The following is a 9,971-nucleotide window of genomic DNA, read 5'->3' as shown; positions in this document are numbered from 1 at the left end:
TTTCATTTCTCAAGGGTGAAATTTTGGTCACTAACATTTTGAACCAAACAGGTTTGGGTGGAAACTGTTTCAAATGAGGCTATGCAAGCCAAGAAATAATCAGACTGGTAGCATCCTCTATGATAGAGAGTATTAAAACAGAAAAATTACAAGGGAAAGATAAAAATTCTAAGGTTGAATGTCTGCAAAGAGACAAATAACAATAAATAGCATGCATTTGTAGCCTGCTGTAACTGGGGAAATAAACAGGAATATAATGGTGCCCTCTAGACCTGGTGCTTCTGCTCGTGTGCACGTGTCCCTTGCATACTTGGAAATATAAATGCCATGGCACCAATATCTAATAACATTTGAGTGCAAGTTCATTTGAACTGCTTAGATGAAGGGCATAAAATTGACATACAGCACTGGAAAGCTAATTTTATATTCCTGGGGTTACTTTTGAAACCTTGTATTTTTTTTGTTTCTGAAGTATTTCTTCTGCAGAATAGCCTTTATCTGTCCTTAAAATGCACTGGGGAGGCAAGAAAATATTTTGTCTAGAAGGCTTACCTTTTGGTTTTTAGTTAAAATTATTCTTTGGCTAGGAATTGACTCTTTCCAAATATTTTTTTGAGTAGTACATATTAACACTAATGGTCACCTTTGTTTGCTAGAAAAATCTTTATTACCAAAGCACCAATGCTGGAGCCCACTAAAAGTTCTGTCACCTCTAACCATTCTGGCTAATGGGCTAAAATAGCAGGAAAAAAGATGCTCTTCACATAGTAGCCTTTATCATTGATAAAACTGCAGTGGTGTCAGTGAACAGAAATCATCTTTAATGTTTTTGTAGTGTAGCCTCAAATGTAAGTGTTGTTAAGTTACTGGTTGAGACTGTTGATAACACAAGAAAGGCACCATTTCCTATCCACCTTTAATATTAATAGAATTAAATAAACCTGCTTTTGTTCCATGCTCTTCAGTTAGAGTGAAAACAAAATTAGAACCACTGTGGTGCCGTGATATCTCCTTTCAAACATGGAGGGGTAGGATGGAAAATCCCTAGAAGGCTATTCCTGCATAAAGGTTTCCTTTAGGTAGAAGGAAGGAAAAGAAAGCCCTTTTGTAATTTTGTAATGAGCTTCATCCCAGCTCTCTGTATCTTAAAGCCAATTTCTGGGTTGAGGGATAATGCTTGGTTTTGATGACGTTGTATTTTACAATGTGCAGTGTCAAGGATACATTTCTTGCCTCTAAATCACCAAGATACCACTAATAAACTCATTTAACTATTGGTGCCATATTTTGTGAAGGTAATTTAGGAGGGAAAGTAACACAGCAGGCATTCAGTGTGCCTCAAAGGTGATAGGAATGTCAGATTTATCTGGTGATAAGATACATTTGATCTGTATCCTTGAAAGTACAAACTAGACAAGATTGTTTGGTTCTGAACTTTTCTCACAAAGGTAGAGGCAAAGTAAAACCACCCTCTTTAACCCTTCACAAAGGTATTTAAACTGGGCTAGTTTGATGCTAATTTTCAGGATATATGCATGGCTTTATTCTTTGGGTAGTGAAATTATACTTAAATTTAATTTGAATGAGAGAGCTCAAACAAGGTAAGTAGCATATGAAGTTTGTCAGATTTCTGTTCTTTACCAAGTTAGAAGAAAAAATATGCAGGTACTCAGAGGGAAGTTACAGTGCTTCTGGTTTTTATTCCTCTGCTTGCTTGCTAGTGAATGATAGGCTGAGAAATGCAACATCATCTATTTCTTTTGTGTTCTTGGTTACCATAGAGCATATGCAACATACAGCAAAACACAAACATTTCCTGCTTTGTTTTCTTGGCAGTTTTCTGAATTCAGTATTTTGGAATTAAAATGAAATAGTGTGAATCAATGTAGAGCACACAGAACACCTCGTTTCTTGATCCTCTGATGAGCATTTTTAGAAAAAAACTGCTGAAATATGCATCGTAATCAATCTGATGAACAACCAATGGAGGAGGCTTTTAAATATTTAAGAATCTCTGTGTTGTAGAGAATAGCACAATTTTTTTAAATGAGAACTACAAGTTCCTATAGACCATCAGAGGAGTTCTCCATAGAAGAATTTCATGCCGGAAGGCTTAAAATACCTAATCCAATCTCGCCTAAGCTGGGTCTGATGTGGCCTGTCTGAAGTCCATTGATAATCTTATTTCAGCTCCCAGGAGTGACCACTGCCTCTTTCCTTCCCTCCTCCAGTGGGACTTGCTCCTGATGGCCCTTGCAGCCCCCATGCATCTGCCTCCATTGCCTCTTTTATTCTGGTAGGAAACATTTCCCTAGTTACTTATAATTTCACCCCAGCCATGAGTGGCACCGTCCTGCCTGTCACCAAGAGCAGAATCTGGCCAGCACCCACCCACAGCACTCCCAGGTCCCAGAGCTGCTGGGCTTGGCATCACTCTGCTCCTGTGCTCCTGTAAACTCCCCCGTGTCACAGGGTAATCCAGTTTTTAAACAAAAGGCATAATTAATATTAAAACACTTTGAGCAAGAGTGTGGCTTTGTAAATAACAATTTTGTCATGAGAGGAAGTGGCTTTTGCAAGGCAGAGGCTTGAACGAGGTAATATTTTTGGGTGATGTTACAATGAAGAGATTTTCTGGAAATCTGTGATTTACCTGTTACTAATACTGTGCTATTGAACAAGCAGGAAGCAGCATGTGAGAACAATAATAGTAATCTTAGTTAGAATGGTTTTGATGAAAGTACACTTTAATTCACTAATTATGGCAGCTAAAAGACATTTTTACATTCAGTGTTAAAATCACTGTATCTGTATTTTTACCTCAGTCTTCCAGCTGCAGAACTCTTTTTCTAACATGTTTTTAGTCATGTTATGCAAATGCCTGTTTAAATTACTAGGAGTATTTGTTTTCTATTTCTGCCCTGTAAAACATAATTTTAATACAAGTTATTTGTGAAATGCACATTGCAAAAGGAAATAAGGTTTCAGATGGCATTTCTATGATAATTTTACTGCAAATGTTGACCATGTTTTTGTATTTGTCTGTAGAAGGTAATGCAGGCTGTACATAAGGCATATTTCAAAGACCTAATATTGTATGTGACTAAATTAGTGAAGTAGCGCTGGCTTCCCTTTGAACAGTTAGTCTGGCACTAATCACAAGGAGTAAAATAGATCACTGCCTCGCATCCATTTTGGGGAGGCAGAGCCTGTGGCACTCGGCTGCAGAGATCCAGGGGCCCTGCCTGGCTCTCCCTCCCCCCTTTGGGGGTCTCGGGGTGTCCCCAGCTGAGACCCACAGGGCCAGAGACAGCCTGGGCAGCAGGGAAAGGGCTCAGGGCTGGCTCAGCACCCAGGGTTTGTAAATAGGGGAGCAAGTGCATGAGGGAGTGAGGCTGTGCTGAGCACCTCAAACCTGTCTGGGGTGCTCCGCCGGCACCAGGAAACTGGGGAAGTGTGGTGGCGGGGTCTGGAGGGGTGGTCAGCCCCCCAAAAGGTGCGTGGTGAATTCCCAAATCTTCTCACTGCTACACGCAAAACTGCAATTAAAATCACGCTTTCCACTCTAGATTGATCTGCTTAATAAAATAAGGTTAGTTGCATTTAAAAAATGTATGGGCGAGTTTGCTGCATGTGGGGAGAATAACGGATATTGCTGGCACGAGATTGCTCTCAATAAAACATCTTCATTTCAGTGGCACACCGTGTTTTTGTTTGGCTTGATCCTCAGCCTCTGAATCCAAATGGAAATTTTTGGAAACAAAAAGAGGTTTCTGGAGGTGGTATCCTGTTGTTTGTGTCTCTGTCGCACTTTTCAATCAAATGATTTGTACCAGACTGAAGTTTGACAAGCCTGCTGTAGTGTCACGAAGAAAAAGCTTCCTCATGAAATCAAAAACATATAGCAGATGCATGTTTTATTGAACATTACTAAAAATAGCGCTTTAAACCCTTACTCTGTCTGTAATGCTCTTTAAGTATCTTTTGAACACTGCCTTCATTACTAAGTCTCTGAGCTTCCGAAATAATTTTCTGATTCTTTCTCTTCCACAGACCTTATTTTCCAAAGCAGCTGATGTGTGTTTGCTGCTTTGCATGCGTGTATGGTGAGTGAGTTGTCAGCCAGCTGATGACTCCTCATCGGGTTGGACAAGGTCCTATGCCTATATCTGTAAGCAAATTCCAGACCCAATATCATGGATCTATTTTGAGATTCTTTCAGGATCTCTGTAGGAACTAAGATGAAATATTCTGCCTGTTGGTGACTCAATGGTCACAGTCAGGGTGAGGGGAGGAGAGTTCTCACCCTGCCTGTTATCTCCATGCTGACAAATGTGCTGCAATCTGCACACCTCTTTGGACTTCTCCTTGCCTTTACCCACTACAAAAGCAGGTGAAAGCAAGATGCCAGAAAACTGCTGGGTTTATAAAAGCAGGGCAGCCAAGAGATGCAAAGAAAGTAGGACTGGGAAGTGATATAAACCTGCTAGTAGAAATATTGAGTCCAGATTTTATTTGGTAAAATAGACAATTGAATAAATACTTTTTACAATCAAATATGTTATTGGTCTTGCATGACATTATAAACAGCAGTTGCTGAAACATGACACGCAAAGCTACAGTTTTATGACACTGTGGTTTGAAATAGAGCTGAAAATAGCAGGTCTTTGGCTTTAAAGGATTCAGCTCAAATTTTGTATTTCTTCCCTTTCTGAGTGGTTACTGAAAAAGAAACCAAGCACAAATACTTTTGTTTTTCTTAACTCAGGTTTAGTATCACCAGTTACATAAGCCTCATTTCTCTTGTTGAATTCTCCATCAGGCTGTTGGGTGTGAGCTTTTTGCACCATTTTGAGTATTTCAGCTGTACAGTTTGTTTTGCTTTTTTTACTTCAAGCCTTGCCTTGCAATATGAATAAACACTGGTGCTATTAAATCACAGAATAGGTAAGGTTGGCAGGGACCACTGGGGGTCTTCTAGTCCAACCTCCTTGTTCAAGCAGGGTCCCCTAGACCACGTTACTCAGGACTGTGTGCAGATGGTTTTGAGGGAGGAAGACCCTAGGAAAGGAGACTCCATGCTGCTGCCTACCTGTACATACAAAAGTAAAGGGGTTCTATGGAATTCTGCCTTTTCTTTCCTTGCAGATTATCAAAATAAACCTTTCTATGTGAGAAAGAAAAAGGGCTAAATGGAAAACAGTTATCTCGTTGAAAGTTGTCTAAACCAAGACTCCTGCAGCTTTGTGAGCACGGGCAGGGTGAGAGCAGTTCTGACTAGCAGAGTTTGCAGCTGTTCCGCCTGGGAGGGCTTTTGGGAGTGTTGCTTCTGCTCCCATTGCAATTTGGGATGAGTCTTTTGACTCTGATAATTAATTTATAACCATCTGATATATTGCCTAGTGGCTTCCATAGTTTCACAACAAAGTGTCCTTGGACAATGTGAAGGTACTTGTCCTCATTCAGGGCTTTATATGTGCTGTATCCAAAAATTTAATTGTTGTATTACTATGCAAATGAAAAAAGAAAACCACCCCCACATATCTAGCAAGACATATTAGCTGGAAAATGTTTTATTTTGGAGATAAGGGGCTGGAAAGAAATGACGTATATACTTTAAATAAGCTTTTAAAAAAACTAAGTGTTTATTTGAAGTGAGTTTTGAGCATCCTTGTAAGTAATTTTGATTAGAAATGTGTAAACATAGGGGGTCTGCTCCAGAAGTGCATGAAACTTGAGTGCCACTGCCTCTGTGCTGCAGGACAGGGGGAAATGCAACTAAATTTGGATTTTTCATGTTTCTCAGCATCTTGCAGGCTGATCTGGTTGAATGGAGCCTGGAGTCCTACTCTCCTAAGAATGGATGATATATTAAGACAAGAGTGTATTACACAGTAAGACATTAACAATGAGTCTGAAAAGGTATTGTGAATGTAAAATCACACTGACTAAAATATACTGAGGTTAAAATAGAGGGTAACTTTACAAATCACTATTAATTTCTTTGGCTTTCATTGCAATAACATTGATTTAATTCATTAGATTTCTTTCTAAATCTATATTTCAGTTTTAGAGTTGTCAGTTTCTGTTAATGACAATTTTGCCCATCTGTTCTAACACGAAAATGAGGCTTCATGCAGGAGACATGATAGATCTCTAATAGTTGAAGAAGTAAGAATCTTAAAGGTATTTCATTTGGATTAGATCCACTCTGATGTGATTCACCCTTGAAATGAAGCTGAGTACTAAAAACTTTTAACTGTATAATCAAAAAACAAAAGTGTCATATCTTGTCATTTGGGCCCCTGTCTATTTCATAATTTACAGAAAAAATTTCAAAACATTCCCACTCATTCTCTCTCTAATGACAGAGCCATAATTTTGGGTGTCAGCATATCAGAATTCCACTGGATGTGATTAGAATAAGAATTAGTTTCTTTAATTTGGCCATTCAAACAGTAGTATGACTACAGCAAGTCGTTTTGCTAAGCCAGCCTTTGCTGCCAAGCTGGGTTACAACTTCTGCTTCAATCCAGGTTTAAAACTCCAGTTCCTTGCCCAGGTCAATCTTCTGAAGGGGTAATTTTTCAAAGCTGTGTGTGAGTCTTAAGCACACAAATCCATTTAGGAAATAACAAGATTATGTTCTGTGCACTGCTTTAAAAATTTACCCCTAATATCCTAGAGAGAGGAGCACAGTTGTTGCACATACTGCGTGCGAGGTGCAATTTAAATTGTTTTTAGTAAGCAAGTCTCTCCATTTATGCAATGCAATGTTATTCTGGGGGAAAAATGCTCAGCTAATTATTGTCTAGAAAAATAAACACATCCATTAAAGGCTTGACTACATATTAATGGATGACCTTTCTAACCATGGTGTTTTATTTGCAAATCTTCTAAAAAATTCTTTATGCATTAAGCATATATGGAATTGGATTTTATTCTTATCACTGAAAGTTACTAAATGTACACTGACTCAAACTCAGCACATTTAGTGCTGCTTTGTAACAAAGAAGATGGTTCCTGTAATGTGCATCATTGCTGCTTTCTGTCTTAAACTTCACTTGAAATTCACAGTATAGCCTGGAAAATAAGACTAAAGAAGTTCCTACAGGTCCAGATTTCTAATTTCTAAATACAAACTACTGGAAAATTTAGCTTTTCAATTGTAATACTTCTAACAAATTAAAAATCAACAAAAATATTATGCTTCTATGTTACCTGTTCAAGTGTATAGAATGCACAAAAACTTTAATCAAATACTCAGGTTTGCTCAGTTTTAAATTGTGTTAGTTTAATAGTTTCTATTCTGCTGTTTATATTAATGACATATTCCCATCTAAATATATTGCAGCGCTGAAAAGCCATCAAAACATTTCTAAGGTTGAATGAGTGCAGTTGCATTCATGATTTTTTAATAAAATGATCTCTTTCTATTGAACTGCTTCTTTTTTTAACAGAGATTGAGATTGTATAATATATATATACATAGTTATAGGAGCATTATAAATACAAACTGCAGCTTCATTTACTGTCTGAATATTTGCTTTCAGTTCATAGCTACACAGTGGGCTGAGAAATGTGAGTTACTGTACATAAAATATGAAAGCAAAAGAAAGAAGGATAAAAAAATGAGAGATGGAATTGATTATTTTTTTGCATATTGATTAAAAGTCTTATTATTTGAAGAAGCAACCGATAATTTGCTAATAGTGATTTTTCCAAGGACTGATGTTTCTAAAAATGATTTTCATCTATTCTCCTTTTCCTCTTTCACAGTCCAGTTTATATTCTCTACTTTTTAATTCTTGCCTCTTTTGCAGGCATTTGATATTTGTAGTATACATATAAAAGCAGTTTGATATTGGCTAAATTTGGGCATAGTCGTGTTATGAATACGAACATCTGCAATGGAATTAAAAGCGGCATTCACCAAAATCCAAGTGCGAAGTATCCCAGTTAAGCATATGATTCTGAATGCATAATTTAGTTGCCATATTTTGTTTCTTCTGTGTAAAATGTTTATGAAGTTCTCAGATTTATTAGATATTTAGAATTTTCCTTTAATTTTTTGCTGCATTTTTCTCTCTGTGCTTTCTGTGCCTGTTAATCTGCCTCTGGACTGGTCCTATGTCATTTTATTTTGTTTCTATTCATGTTGGATGACTAGCCAGACTATCAGAGATTTAAAAAATTCAAACCAGCTGAAATTCAAGAACTTGTTTGAGTTTAAAATTATTTTTTCCTGCTAGCAAGTTGAGCTAGTCAAATACTGGGGCAAAGAAATAGTTCTAAATAGTACTCATCTTTAAAGCCTAATGTCCGTGAATCTTGACACTCCCTCTTGCCACCTTGTCACCCCCCCAAAGGTTCTCTTTCATACTATTTAAAAAAAAAAAAAAAGTTAATTGCTGTGGGAAGATTTGAAAATTCTCTGGTTAAATCTCTGATTGCATCTATCTCAACTGGGAGTTGTTCAGGGAAAGCAAACATGAGAAAGCAGATCAGATGAGATTCCTCTCCTGAACTGGTGACAGTCCAAAATTTGTGCATAACCCAGCTAGACAAAAAACCAGCTCTGATGTTCTGATGGTGGCTGAGCTGGGGAGCAAAAGGTGAATTCTTACCATGCACATGAAGTGATCCATTCCTACCTCCAGTGTAGTAGAACTCCCACTTTTTCCCAGCCACAGCAATCCAGTGCTGCTGTTTCAAGCAGAGGATGCATTTTCTTTCTCTCAGACACCTGGCCCAGCAAAGCACACGTGTTGTGTGGCTGCTGGTGGCTGGAGGGAAACATCAGATGAGAAAAGATGCTACCAAAGCTCCTGCTCAGTGTGATGTCAGTCATTTGGTTGATGATGAATTAATTTTAAAAATAAACTACAGGGGAAAAAAAAAAGTCTTTCAGTCTGGGAACCAGAAAGAATTTGGTGTTTACTCAGACTGAGAACCTGAGTATGAATATAAATTTTTAAATGAGCCTGTATATTGCATGACTAGTTCATCAACTTAAAAGTGGTATCACTGGGCTGCCTCAGTTCTACATTTGAAACTGTTGTATTCGCTGAAAAGCTGTTCTCAAAAACTAGTTAATTTAAGGTAACCATGCATACAATTTAAATATAAAATAAAGTTTAGATGTGGTTTCAGAGCAAATGTGATCTGTTTAGAAATATGCCCAGTTGAGAAGGTTGAAGCATGGTGGGAATTCCATTATTTCATCACAGCCTTGTGGCTTTGCCCTGTTGCAGGTCAGGGGTGTATCCAGGTTGTCAAACTTGTGGCACCTGACACTTCCCTCCCAGAGCAGAATCACCACCTAAAGGCAGGGGATCTACCTCCATCACCAATTGACACAGACTGCACTCAGGTGCTCTGGCTGCCCTTCTGCCAGGTGAGCTTCCTCCCACATTCAAACATGGGGCTAAAAATGGGATTTATCAGGTGGATAAAATGAAAATCAGTGGCAAAATTCCCATAGATAATTGGCTGCTGTTTCACTCAATATTTAATTAAGAACATCATATCTAAAATTTAAGAAAAGCTGAGAAATAGTTGCTAGTACTCATCATTTTTAAAATGTAGGAATGCCTTCAGAGGTCTGCCCACAAGTCTGTACAGAGGTGTCAACAGGAAGGCTTTATGCCATAGTGTGGATTGAATATGGTAATATGAGCTGTGCTCCTAATAGTGCTGGTAAACAGACTGTTCTAATCAGATTCAAATGCTAATATATATAAAATCTTTACCCATTTAAAAATAATAAAATATTTTGCTTCAATTAATCCTGATTGTGCTAGTAGAACATACAATCAACAATGTTATGCAAATAGTTATTTTTGCAGTTGAAATCAATAACTTATTTTCTTTGTAATACAAAAAAATAGAAAAAGGAGGATATTATTAATTGCTTATAAAACTACATCTTTGTGAGGGAAGCCTGCAGGTATTAATCTCATTATCAAGAC

This window comes from Molothrus ater, chromosome 12 (genome assembly GCF_012460135.2).
Source record: "Molothrus ater isolate BHLD 08-10-18 breed brown headed cowbird chromosome 12, BPBGC_Mater_1.1, whole genome shotgun sequence".
Taxonomy (NCBI): Eukaryota; Metazoa; Chordata; class Aves; order Passeriformes; family Icteridae; genus Molothrus; species Molothrus ater.
The sequence above is the reverse complement of the archived record's forward strand: the minus strand, read 5'-3'. Positions refer to the sequence as shown.